This window comes from Nannospalax galili, unplaced genomic scaffold (assembly GCF_000622305.1).
Source record: "Nannospalax galili isolate Female #2095 unplaced genomic scaffold, S.galili_v1.0 scaffold130, whole genome shotgun sequence".
Lineage (NCBI taxonomy): Eukaryota > Metazoa > Chordata > Mammalia > Rodentia > Spalacidae > Nannospalax > Nannospalax galili.
Window position 1 is genome coordinate 172916 of NW_008328145.1, and position 14730 is coordinate 187645.

The following is a 14730-nucleotide window of genomic DNA, read 5'->3' on the forward strand; positions in this document are numbered from 1 at the left end:
CCCCGAAAATATTTTTTATTGAGCTCTAGGACATTTCATCCAAAGGTTCTTAATTTGATTCAGACGCCCGTCCCCTATCCATGCCCCCATTCCACTGGACATCATGTATTCTGCCATACGTGTTAAGTCCTGCAAAGGCAAGCATTTGTACCCAGATGTCCTTCAGTGCAAGGTCATCTCCTGCAGTCTAGTCAGTCTATCTAGAGATATTAATGAAGGTCTGCTCTCTTTCAGCCATTAGTAATCAGTCTTCATTAGTTCTCAGGTTTCCTTGTGGATGAAGGGACAAAAGACTGGAAGACCCAGGGTTGTTCCTTGAACACAGGGAAACAGAGGCTTTCAGACCACTGGAAGCTTGCTCATGAGAACTTGTGGCAATAGTGGCTTTGAGAAGAAGATCCATGACAACTCAATCAGACTTCATCATCTCTACCTCTGGCAGAGGGCTCCTAAATTCTACAAACCAAAATTTAAAAGTAAACAAAGAAATAAACTACATCAAGTAAAATGATCAACTGGATTAAAAGCTGGGGCCAAGACTTGAGCAGGGACTTGTCTGAGGATGAAACACCAATTACAACATCTTTATTCATCAGGGAGATGCAGATTGAAACCACTTTGAGTTTTCGTCTTATCCCACTTAGAATGGCCAAGATCTGGGGCTGGCTTGATGATGGCTCAGCAGTTAAGAGCACTGGCTGTTATCGCAGAGAACCCCGATTCAAATCCTAGCACCCACATGGTGGCTAACACCCTTCTATAACTCCAGCTCCAGAGTATTCGACACCCTCTTCTGTCCTCTGAGGGCACTGCACAACACATTTGCACTTATGTCCATGCAGGCAATATACACAAACACATAAAATAAAAATAACAAATAAGATTTTTTTTTAAAGAAGGATGGCTGAAATTCAAGGAGATAAGCAACGGCAAATGTGGAGGAGTTTGTGGAGAAAGGGTAATACTCATCCAGCGATCGTTGGAGTGAAAATTGGTGCAGTAACTATGGAATTCAGAGTCAAGTTTGCTCCAAAAATTGAAACGGATCTTCCACAAATCCAGCCACACCACTTTGGGCATACACCAAAATAAATACCTATTCGTCCACGTGCATTGCTGAACTTTTTCCAAAATAATCAGACATTGGAAACAACCTAGATGTCCATTCACTGATTAATGGTTAATGAAGATGTGACACATATGAACAATGGAATGCTCTTCAGCTCTTTAAAAATGAAATGATGAATTTCACAGGTAATGGATGGAACTGGAAGCTTGCATCCTGAGTGATACGACCCAGATCCAGAAAGACAAATGTCAAATGTTCTCTCTCTCTCTCATAGCTGGATGAGAGCTTTGAAATCATGCATACACATGTTTCAGTTTGAAAATCCAGAAAAAACAGGAAATGATAAATTGCCATGAAGAAGGAGGCTTCTTGGAATGGGTAGTACAATGCCGTGATGTGAAGGAGGAAAGAGGAACTTTAGAACTGGATTGTTTAAACAGGGTGGGGAACGGGAGAACTGGGCAGAAAGGGAGTATGTGAGGGACAAGGGACATTAAAGGCCTTTAATAAAAGTCATATAGAATCCTACCAAAATGGAAGAAATTTAAATTATATACATATACATTATAAAAAGACATAAAGTGAGTTACCTTACGACAGGGGGACATTACTCCTTCTACACATCATAGTCTAATAAAATGAATCCCCAGTGTAAGAATGGACTTTCTGTGTAGAAGCTGTTGACCAGGGGCCTTAGGCCTCAAACAATATTGGACATTCCCACTGTGTGTGGTTACTCATCAGAATTTACATTGCATGGCGCTATTGCTCAAGACACTCCACTATAGCTATAGAACAAACAAGGAGAAATCAACCTAGTACTGACTTCAGAGCCACATCTCTACTGACCAACATTCACAGTGCTAGAAGGTGGTATGTGTGAGACTAGAAGAAAAGGAAAATCACCAGTCTTACTGAATTTTGAATTCTCTGAACTACAACAAGTGACCTGGCAAGCTATGTCCACCAGTTCCACAGTCCCATGAGTATTATGGGAATAACCAACTACTATCTCATTGTATTTAAGGTCTGGCTCATAGGATGAAATCTATACCTGGCCCTGACATCAGACCTAGGAACCTGCTGAGTCTAGACAGGACACAGGGCATAGGGGAGAGCCTAATACTAATATTTTCCTAAACAGATACAATGAAACTGTGACTTGTGGACTGGTAAGATTGCTCATGGTTTAAGAGCACTGTCTGCTCTTGCAGAAGACACAGGTTCCTATCCCAGCACCCACATGGTAACTGACAACTCTCCCTAAATCCAGATCTTTGGGATCCGATGTCCTCTGATGGCCTCTGTCTATATTACATGACATAGGTATACTTTCATACGTGCAGACATAACACTCATACACAGAATAAATTAATAACATATTTTAAAGAAACTTCTAATGACATTGTTATGCTCATAGATCAATGCATCTCTCATCTCTCACCAGAGAAGCTTCCTTATGCAACAGGTGGTGATTAACACAGAATCCCACAAACTGGCCAATGTGAAGAAAAAATTCTGCAGCGTACTTATCCTTAAACAGAACATCTACTTCAAACTTTTACCCCCCAAACTCAGGGATTAGTGAAGAGGATGTGGAAAGATTGTAAGAGGCAGAGATGGTTGATGATCACAAAGAAATAGAATTTTCCAGACAGCTGGTCAGTTACTTAACTGAAGTCACAGCGTCGGTGGCAGCATGCACAAGTCCCATGCAAGCTCAAACCAGACAAAAATCCAAGCACAGGCACAGAGAAGTGATAAGAAACCACAACAACCTGAGGAAGTCCTGGCAACTGATGGCTGCTGAAGTTTGAGGGAAGTCAATCTCCTTTTATGATGTGACTCTTTGTGGCATAACCAGGATACAATAGAGGGACCCACACTGAATGACATTTAGGGACACAAAAGACTCTATAGGCTTATTTTGTGTATAATAGAGTGCAATTTAATTGGGATGGGCAGTAGTTAGAGGTGTGGATATAAGAGGAATCTAAGTGCCATCAAAATATATTGCATGAAAATACAATCAAATAAAGTATTTTAAAAATTCCTGAAGATTTGTGAGTGTGTGGCTTACATCCAGCTCCACACCCTGGGTGACATTAAGTCATTTTTTCTCATTTCATATATTATACCAGCTATTATAATGTAATTCTTCATTTCATGAACTCATTCTTGGTGCATTTGTATAAACTGTCATGGATTCTTGTCTCCTAAGGCTCTTCCTATTCACACCCACTAGTTAAATGAGAGTGAATATTACAGTTTGTATGACTTGCTGCTGTGGAAAGAACATACTGTGGAGTGAGTGGAGCTGGGGATTTTAATTTCCTCACCAGGCAGTGACTCGGATGGTAAACTCAGGTTCCAGGAATCCAGAGGAGCAAGTATATCATTTGTGGCATAGAAACCCGCAGAAAGCTTCACATTTACTTCCAATATGGGAGGCCAGACCCTGTAACACCAGGATCCTCGCTACATTCTGCCCCTGGTGAGGCACGTCCTGTGGACACAGTGAACCCAAAAGATGCTCACTCTTCCTCTATCTCTGGTCATTCATTCATGATAATCACCCTGAAATTCAAAGCTATAGATGTAGGCAGCAGAGTGATTGATAGCAAGTTTGAAATAAAAAGTTAATATTTCTTCATATTAAATAACGTCCAAGAAAATTCTTTATCTGTATTCGTTATAGAAGGATTTTGGTTTACTTTTGTGATCATCCCTTGCTTCCTGATCATAGCCATTTGGTAATTGACTAGGATCCTCAACTTGAGACCATGGAACATTTTGGAGGCAAAGACCATGGTGTCTACTCCCCAAGGATATTTTAGCTTTACTTAATCCCCCTAGATCTCCACCCGTTCATCACCAACATTCTGACTTGTTGCCAAGGAAACGGGCTTCACCTGTGATCCTGGATCTTCCTGTCTCCCCAGATTTCTAGGTGATGCTCCTGTCTGAAATGCCTCCAATGTCACATTATATCACTGGGGACTTTTTCTTCTTCTGTATCATATTGTTATGTATATGCATACTTCCTACGTTTTCAGGTTGGTGAAGCAACAAGAAGTATCTTTAGATGTAATGGAAGGCCTGTTCCTGGGGGTAAGACTGATATCACCAAGTGTAAATGACACATGGTTTTTCAAGTCTGGTTTTAGAAAGACAAGGAAAGTTATAGAAGGACTCTTACAGAGGCTTATCAGAACTCTCAGGAGCCTCCTCCACTGGTGTTGAACTTTGTACTATAGAGGTCTGAGTATCTTAGGAAAGTGGAATGACCATGTAATTCAGAATGAATTAGGAGATGTCCAAGTTTGCCTGTGAGGGATGGTAGTATCATACAGTTATGATACTGCTTCCTCTTCATTACTTTCAGAAATCTGACTATGTGCAAGGACCCTCTGCCATTAACTCAGAATATGCTGTCCATTTGCATGACTTACTCACACCTGGGTGTTATGATTGTTGGCAGTCCAACAGTGAAGAAGCAGGCCGTCTGGTGGGTTATTACACACTCAGCTCAGTATCCAGCAACTCCTGCCAGCCTGTGGCATGCAATTTTGTCCCAATAACACTTGTCTAGGGTCCTGGTGCGGCCCTAGTGTGTATAATCTGGGGAAGACTAGGAGGAGGATTTTCTTCACACAGCCATGGTAAACCATCATCTATGCTGAATGTGGACCTTCCAGTGCAGCTGCTTTAGAGTCACCGTGCTACTCCCCATAACCCCTGACACATTCTCTGGAGAGAAGTTCATTGGGACTTTTTTGAATTTTGAATTTTGAATTTTGGTTTGTCTTTGGCAACTTAACATGAAAGGGAAGATGTTACTTATCTTATGCCCTAAAACTGTGAATTGTTTCTCATGTATCAATCATAAACTTTCCATCCTTCACACCAAGATGTGAGCTGCTCCCTCCCTTCCATTACTGTATGTATCCCTCCTAGGTGAGTCCAACCTGACTCCTGCTGGTGCTGTTGAAGATGGAGGTTGGGGAGCACATGAGAGAGGTCAACATTGTAGACAGCATTAGGCCTCACTGTCCTATGTCATCGGTTTTGGCACCAGCATAAAGTAGGTATAATTCGTGCAGGCAATGTCAATACCCTATTACTTTACAGACTCAGAAGGTACAGCACAGGCTACCACCTCTTCTGCAGACAGCTTTCACATGAGACATGGTATTGCCACATATGTAACAATGTACAATGACCTGATCTTTAAATCAGTACCAAACAGTTGTAACGACCATTCCAAATGTTCATGGGATATCTTCAGTGACCACATCTCAAAAAAAGTGGAAGGAGACTTGCTGAGAATTGTAGCACCTGAGGCTTATTGACAAGTTGTCCCCTTTGACTACAGAGGGAATGATATTCATGTACTTCTGTGTAAAGCTCCCATAGCCTCCAACTTCAATAAATGCTAAAAATGCATCAGATAAAATGAAACGTCTTGTCTATATTTAAACAGTGGGTATTGACGATTACTTCTCTGGAAGTTTTTGAATTTGTGTTGCTCAAGATGGCAGTCGCTAGTATACCACAAGACATGTGAAATGCAGCTAAGCCAAAAAACAAAAAATAACTTGGCAGGAATTGATGACTAATGGCATCCAGGTTGTGTTGAGATTACCTGCACTCGTTGGGAATTCCCTCTGCTGCTTGTTTCCACTTTGTGTATTTCAAGCTATGTGGTTGAAGGAGCGTGCACATTCAGTATTTAGTACACATTACTGGATGGAATACAGTGACCACAGGAAAGAGAGACATTTGCTTTCACCATTTTAACTGCATTCATGAATTATCTAGGCAAGCAAAAATATCACATATAAGAAAATAATAATTCACAACAGTTAATTTCTTACTATTGCTTCCTAGCGAGTTGAGAACTAAGTGATGAAGCAAGTGGAGTCATTAAGGAAAATTGACACCAGCTGTTCTAACAGTGGATTGAATAATGTAATGATAGGTTGCTATAAAACTAGAAAGAAATTAGTAAGTAGTTATCTGAAATTTTATCAATATCCAATGCCCTATTTAATGAGAATTTTGTATAAATCAAATAATTTATACTTTCCAAGCAGCACATAAAGACATATAAAGTTATCACCATAAAGTCATTGGTTTTGAACACTGTTGAGATTAAACAAGATAATTTACTTAAAATGTATTTTTTAAATCCTGTTCTGTACATTTTGAATTTTTGTAATTTGCATACAATATAACCTTGATGGCATTAGATCTCCTTCCCTGTCTAAACTTCCCCTTATTGCCCACCTAGCTACACATTAAGAAGCTTCTATAGCAGTTGATTTCCTTATGAATTTTTTAAAGGCTTTTAATGTGACTTATCACTCCCTTTAATCCCTCCTCAGCCCTGCCCTCCCATTCCCCACCCCATTTGACCATTTCAAGTCTAATGTTCCCCTCTCTCTTAATTCACTTCACTGCATTCTGACAAAGTCTCCGGGCCACTCCTTCCTGTCTTCTTAGCTCCATGCAGCTTCCTGCTTCTTCAGGGTTTGTGACACACGCAGGATGTGATTTGCCACACTGTGTCTCGCACAGTAATAAACGGCCGAGTCTTCAGATGTCAGGCTGCTCAGCTCCATGAAGGCTGTGCTGGACGATGTGTCTCTGGTCATTGAGACCCTGCCCTGGAACTTCTGCGCATAGTTTGTGTTGCCACTGCCAGCATAGATCCATCCCATCCACTCCAGACCCTGTCCAGGTCTCTGCTTGACCCAGTGCATGTAATAGCTTGTGAACGTGTAGCCAGAAGCCTTGCAGGACACCTTCACCGAGGCACCAGGCTTCTTCAGCTCAGCCCCAGACTGCTGTAGCTGCTCCTGGGAATGAATACCTGTGGAGAGGAGGGAGAGTTTATTCCATAGTCACCTGAGAAGCAGGCACCCCTCATAACGGAGACAAGGGATCCCTTTACCTGTAAATGCTGTAACCAGGAAGAGGATGATCCAGCTCCAACCCATGGCAAGGACCTGTGTACTCAGGGACTGTGAGGTTATGGTTGGTCCTGTGGTAATGTGGACAAAAGAGACTCATCTATTTAACGAGGCAGATGTGGGTCGTTTGCATATTCTTGAGGCAGAGTACTTCTATATCAAGTCATAATGCATATTGAAAATGAGTAGGTTGAAGAGAAGTGGATCACACAGCAGTGTACTGATGTGAAAGTCCTAAATTTAATGAAAAGCATCCCCTGCTCCATCCCTGATCCCTGTGCAGACAGAGCCCTCCCCACAGAAAATGAAGTCCCTATGGTCAGGTTGCTCTGACTGGACCACACTGAGTGGTGCATAGATCACCTGAGCCTCCTCCTCAGAGTCAACAGTGTCTCTGATGCTTAACAGGTGAATTTAGTTCAACATGCTCCCATAATGGACCAGCACAGAATACTGGAGATTTCTGTCCATCTGACATCAGTGACCCCAGGAACATGGACAACTCAGATATCAGCAGGGCACTCCTGGGATATTTTTAGCATTTTTCTCCGGGTCCTAAACCTTTGTTCTCAGAACATATTCCTCATGAGTAACCTATGACCCTGTTTCAGTAGAAATTCAATGTAGCTTTTTAAAATATTTTATATGTATTTTTATTTTATGTATGTGCGTGTATTGCCTGCAAATAGGTAAGTGCACCTGTGTCATGCAATGCCCATGGAGGACAGAGAGGCTGTCAGATTGCCTGGAACTGGAGTTAGGGACAGTTGTTAGCTGCCATGTGGGTGCTGGGATTCGAACCTGGGTCTTCCGCAAGAACAGTATTCTTAACCACTGCGCCATCTCTCCAGCCCCTCAAGGTAGCTTTTGATAACATCATACATAGATTGTATTTATACAAGAAAATTGTTTTTGAGCATGGAGTAATGATCTCTAACCGAAGTCTGTTTTTCACGAGGTCTCTGAAGGTGATGAATTTATGAATGGAAACCATAGAGGATGATAGACTCTCCTCCCGCCCAAGGTTTGTTCTGAATTTGTTACACTGCTCTTGGGGACTGGTGAATCTACAGTGCCCCCTGCTGGTCCTGAGACACTGTGTGTATAAGTTGTTCTCTGAGCTCACATAGTCGTCTCACTATGGCTCTTATACAGTAAGACATGATCATGTTCTCAAACCTCACGCAGCTCAGCTACTTTGAGAAATGCTTTATTGTCTACCTGGAGATGTTAATTAGACATTTCAGAGATAAATTACAGCTGTGTCTCAACTGTAATATCTCCAACATCTTCAAGCCCTTCAAGGGCTGTGGATCCAGGGAAGGTAATTCTACCAGGTAATTTCTTGACTGTTGTTGCTGTATCTGTGTCAAACGCCTAATGGGAGAGGCCAACTTTGAGTTACGTGCTCCAGTGTCACATCCCAAGGTCCCAGCACGTCTTCCTGTTACACTCAGATATAGGAACCAAAAGGAAAATAAGTAACCATGTAATTACTGTAATATGGTAATTACAGATTACTTCACAACTCCTGAAAATATTTTCACAATTGATAAAGAACCAGTACTTAAAGAAATGTGATTGTGATTCCATCTGTTTGTCGAGTTTAGAATTTTCTTTATGGATGGATTGGTCTTTTATAAAGAATGACATAAATGGAGTGGGATGGTCTATTTGCCAGACCTACATTTGAGTGGGAACTGTTCACTGTTTCCTCACCCAGTTCTGTTCTCTCTCTAGCTATAACTGCTAGAGGCTCAGACACCTCTTATCCTAGGGAAGTTCATGAGCTAGTGGAGATTCTCAGAGACTTTGATGTATTGGATAGAATGTTAGTGAATGACATATGTGGGAATAGTGTAATCAAGTATGAGATCCTAGAAATTAGTGGAACCAAAAGCAAAATATATGATTCTAATGTGGATTCGCGCGCTCGCACGTGTGTGTGTGTGTGTGTGTGTATGTGTGTGTTTTGCATGACTTTATGGCAAATGCATGATCTCATAATATAATCCACCACATAAACAGACTATGGACAGAAATCCTATGATCATTTCATTATATGAAAGCCTTTGGCAAAATCCAACATCCATTCATGCCAGAAGTCATGGAGAACCTAGGGATACAGTGGACATAAGTCACTATAGTAAAGATAACATAATACACTCCCACAGGCAGCATCATACTACTGGAGAGAAAAAGTGAAAACATTCCCAATGAAATCAGGAATGAGGATTTCCAAGCTTTCCATTCCTGTTCAATATAGTGCTTAAAGACCTAGCCACAGTAATATGCCAAACCAAGGAGATTAAGGGGATACAAGTTGGAAAGGGAGATGTAAAAGTAACTTACTTGCAGACCAGAACACACCTATTACAGATCATAATGCAAATTGAGAAGGAGTAGGGTGAATCACACAGCAGTATGCTGATGTTCAAGTCCTAATCCCAATGAAATGTATCCCATTTCCCATTCCTAATCCCTGTGCAGACAAAGCTCTTCCCTCAGAGAATGAAGGCCCCAATGGACAAGCTGCTTAGACTGGGCCACAGGGAATGGCATGTGGACCACCTATGCTTGCTAGGGGTCAACAGTGTCCTTGATGCTTAGCAGGTGGATTTAGGCCAACATGCCCCCATAATGAACCAGTACAGAACATTGGCGACTGATGTCTGTCCCACATTAGTGACCCCAGGAACATGGAAAACTCTGATATCAGTAAGGCACTCCTGGAACATTTATTTTAAAATCTTTCTCGAGGTCCTGAGTCAGATATGTTGCATAGAAAAGTCTTTTTCATATGACATAATCCTCATGAGTGAGTTATGACAATATTTCAGTAGAAATTACATGTGACTTTTGATGGCCTCAAATGTTAATTATATTTAACCAAGAAAATGTGTCATTTTTCAGCATAAGGTAATGATGTGTAACTGGTCTGTATTTTGCAAGGTCTCTGAAGGTGAGGGTTTTATGACTGGAAACCAGAAGGCTGGTAGAATCTCCTCCCTCCCTAAGTTTCTTCTGAATTTGCTACTCTGCCCTTTGGGATTGATGGATCTACAGTGCCCCCTGCTGGTCCCAAGAAACTGTTTGTAAGTTTTTCTCTGGTCACACACAGTCCCTTCACTATGGCTTTTATACAGAAACACATGTCCATTCTCTCAATCCTCACACAACTCAGCTACTTTGGGACTTTGTCATCTAGCTGGAGATGTTGATAAGACATTTCAGGGATGAATGACAGACTTTGTCTCAAATGTTGTCAATATCTCCATCACCTTCAAGGCCCTCAAGTGCTGTCAGATCCATGGGATGGTCTGCAAGGATTCCACCAGGTAATTTATTGACTCTGGTTGCTGTACCAGTTATAGAACCACTGGAGACAGACGCCAGCATTGAGTTAAATGTTCCAATGTCACATTCCCAGCTCCCAGCGTAACTTTCTGGTATGCTCAGATCTAGGAACCACAAGAAATAGAAGGAATCAGAAATAAGGTATTTTCAGAATAGTTCACAACTCCTGAAAACATTTTGACAATTGATAAGGAGCCAGTATTTAAAGAAATGTGGATTGTGATTCCATCTGTTTGTCAAATTCAGCATTTGCATAGATGGATTTTACTTTTGTATAGAACAGCATAAATGGAGTGGGATGGTCCTTCTGCTAAAGGTTCATTTGGTTGGGAGATGTTCACTATGTCCTTACCCAGCCCCATTGTCTTTCTATATGACTTCTTCAGGTACAGGCACCTCTTGTTCAATCGATGTTTATGAGGTGGTGGAGATTCTCAGAGACTTCAATGTATTTGGCTATAATGTTAGTGAATGACAGATAGCGAAACAGTATAAAGATGCATGAGGTCCCAGGAATTAGTGGAACCAGTAGCAACATATATGATTCTAATGTAAATTTGATTGTGAATATGTGTGTGTGTGTGTGTGTGTGTGTGTGTGTGTGTGTTTTGCATGACTTACAGGTAAATACATCAACTGATAAAATATGTAAACATAATCTACCACATAAACAGACTAGAAACAGAAAAAACATGATCACCTTATGAGATGCAGAAAAAGCCTTTGATAAAATTCAACATCCACTCATGATAGAAGTCATGGAGAATCCCACAGCCAATATCATAGTAAATGGAGAAGAGCTGATGGCATTCCCACTGAAATCAGGAACAAGGATTTTCATGTTTTCCAATCCTGTTTAATATATTACTTAATGTCTTAGCTACACTATTAAGACAAAGAGGATTAAGGAAATAAAAATTGGCTGTGTAGCCAAGGAACTACTGATATCTGATTACTGTGGGGTAAGGGAGTAGAGCTCTTCTTTAAGGTAGTGACTCTAGATAGGTTGACCAGACTCCAGTAGATGAGCTTGCAGTGAGGGACATCTGGTTATAAATGCTTGACTGGTCATGGGCCTTAGCATGTATGACAGAATCCATGAAATCTGATGAGGGGTTATGGGGAGTGAAGATGGAAGAGGGGATTGAAATTCAACTATGATATTTTATATGAAATGCACAAAACTCAATAAAGCATACATAAAACTATAAACTGACACAGAAGGAAGATGAATCACAATTTTTATGGTGTTTCAGAGAAGAACAAAGGGTGGGGAAACCATCTGGGTAGCTACCCGGGGAAGCTGTAAGAGAACATGACAGAAACTATGTATTTCATAGTGGAGGTCAGCAAGCAACTGTACAGTAGGTGAGAACGAGTTATTCTGAGACAGTGTAAGAAAGTCCATAGTACCAGGGAGAGCATGCCTCCATTTTCAGCCAGTATCTGTGAGAATAAAAGGCGTAAAACAAAGGATCAGTTATGTTTTTTTGTTAAGAGCAGATGAGCTGTGCAGGAATCACTGCAAGTGTCTGCATTGAAGAAGGGCTTCTGGGAAGGATAAGTACATTATCCCATTAAGGGAGGTAAGTAGTCCTCCCCTCCACTTAGCATGTCCGCTCGATTAAGTACTAAAGATGGAGGCAATAATATGCATTATTTTGGTTAGCTTACAGAGTCAAGTCTGTACCGTGATCAGAAGTAGAATTTAAGATCCTAATTCTTTTGCCAGAGAAGAGTTTGGCTTGCGTTAATGGGCCTCAAAAACATCAGATACCGCCGCCGTTTCATATAGCATCCTAGAGTGTCCTCCCTTTCTAGTACTGCTGGGAAACAGGACATGCTCCAGCTTTTTAAACTGATGGACTCATTCTTCTGTGAGAGAAACTGTCTTCACAGTAACAAGGAGGTCTTGTCCATTGTGTCATTACTGTTCTTGTGATTTACTGGAAAGTGAATAAAAAGAAGTAACAGCAGTAATCTGTAGTCCGTTTTCGGTTAAATCTTTCAGGGCCATGGTACAACTGATATTGGTGGTGAACTTCTGAACTTTCATGTGGCTGAGCGTGGGAAACCCTGGAGGGTGTCAGGAAACTTATTTCTCACACTTCTCTGCACCTGAGGTTCCTGCACTGGGTAAGGTGTGAGAAGCACCTAGTACCCTGAAACACTCCGGCATCTCGGCATCTTCTCTGGGGCTTTGCTTTCAGTATTTCACTGCAGAGTTGAGCTGGAGGTAGGGCTTCTCCAGGTTCAGGATTGGGACTTTGGACTAACCTCAAGTGCCATACCTTGAGCTTTAGAGCCTTTTCCTACAGAGAAGGAGACAGCTGATTTTCTCTCTTTGTTCAAGAATTGCTGAAGGCAGGGCTGGATCATTAGCTCACCTTTACTCAGGTCATGGTGAGTTGTTGTATGATAATTGCAAAAATGGAAATAGTACCGTGTTGCTGAATAATCTGACACTCTTTCCCTTCCCAATACAAGATACATGTGAAACTCAGGGTGAATGTGCTAAAAAAGCAATATTCAGATTATAAGTACAGTGACCTGGGGTGAAACACTGTTATCTAGAAGAGGACTTGCCTCTGGAATATACACTACCATTTTTTTTTCAATTCTTGTCATGATTCTCAAGTTCGACATAATCATCAGTCTTTAGAAATGAGGTGTGTTATTTGAAATGGTAATTTTTAATTCAGAATACCATATGACTATGTTATAACACAGATTGGTATTGACATAGTATGATATGATTCATGCAGCATTCATTTGTCATGGGAATTGCGGCTGTGTCAGAGGAATATGAAAAATTAGTCACTGTGTTTAATTAAACACTTTTTAATATTTTATTTATTATTTTTCTTTTATGTGTATAAATATATTGCCTGCATGCACGTGAGTGCACCTGTGTTGTGCAATGCTGTGGAGGCCGGAAGAGGGCTTCAGATTCCCCTGGAACTTGAGTCAAGGACAGTTCATAGCCATCATGTAGATGCTGGGAATCAAACCTGGGTCCTCTGAAAGAGCAGTCAGTGCTCTCAACTGCTGAACCATCTCTCCAGCCCCAAGACACTTCTCATTAACATTAAATCCAGGTGATTCTCAAGTTATTCAGGTCCCTGTGCTGATGGTTTTTCACTCTCTTATCTAAAAACAAATGCTGTACAGCACCCATGGGGATGATGGTGTGTCAGTATAGGTATATGTTATGCAACAGTCTTTTGACTCCTGGGAAGAGTATAAATGTTGGTAAGGCTATGGATATGGGATCAAGGAAGATCAGTGAATATCCGAGACTATTTCTCAATATAAATTAGTATAAACTGTTTGAAAATAAATAAAATAAAATATTTGCAAATAGTATTTTTGTTTTTATTGAATTTTGAATTTTTTATTGAACTTTTTGTGTTTTTCATACAGAACAGCTCAAACAATCTTATTCATCTTTATACCCCCATCTCCACTGGCACCCTCCCATAGCCCCCCATCCACTGGAGCCCGTATACTCAGTCATCCCTGTTAAGGCCCACTGGGTTGTCAGTGTTCCCAGCTGTTCCAAAGTGCAAGACCATCCACTAGGTCTAGTCATTCTATCTAGAGTCCCTTGTTTTAGAAAGATCAGCTCTTCTTCATATAGCAGCACTGTTTCTAACATGCCTTCAGAAAAGACTGGGGTCTGCTGCTCATTTTTCCAGTTCTATGCTGGGTTCTATGTCTGCCTGAGTTTGCCTGGGACTTTCATATACTGACACCATTGCCATAAAATCATATGAGCAGGTTCCCAGGAGCTGGTAGAACTGTTTCCATATGGTTACGCACCTCCTCCCTGGTGCTTACACTCTTTCTGCACCCTCTTCTGCAATGGTTCCTGAGCCTTGGGTGGGTAGTTTAATAAAGGGATCCTATCCAAGGACCAACATTCAGCAAACCTTGATCTCTACACTTTGGATATTTGTGACCTTCTGCATTCCTGGCCCGCCACTGCATGAGGAAGCTTAGTTACTGAGGACTGAGAAATTCATTAGTGTCCTCTTCATTATCCCTGTTCTATATTCAATAAGCCTCAAGTGTCGAGACTGCATTGTAGATGTGTGACTTAGGCCTGGGCAATTCGTAGACAATGTCCATGTGTGACCAGTTATCATACTTGGTAATAGTCTCTAACTGGTGCAAAATGAACTTCTTTGAATTCTTTTTTGGTCTTTCTGAGGCAGGATCTCCCTGTAGACCCAGCTGTCTTGGAACTCACTATGTAGACCAGCTGGCCTTGAACTCACAGAGATCCGCCTGCCTCTGCCTCCCAAGTGCTGGGACTACAGGCATATA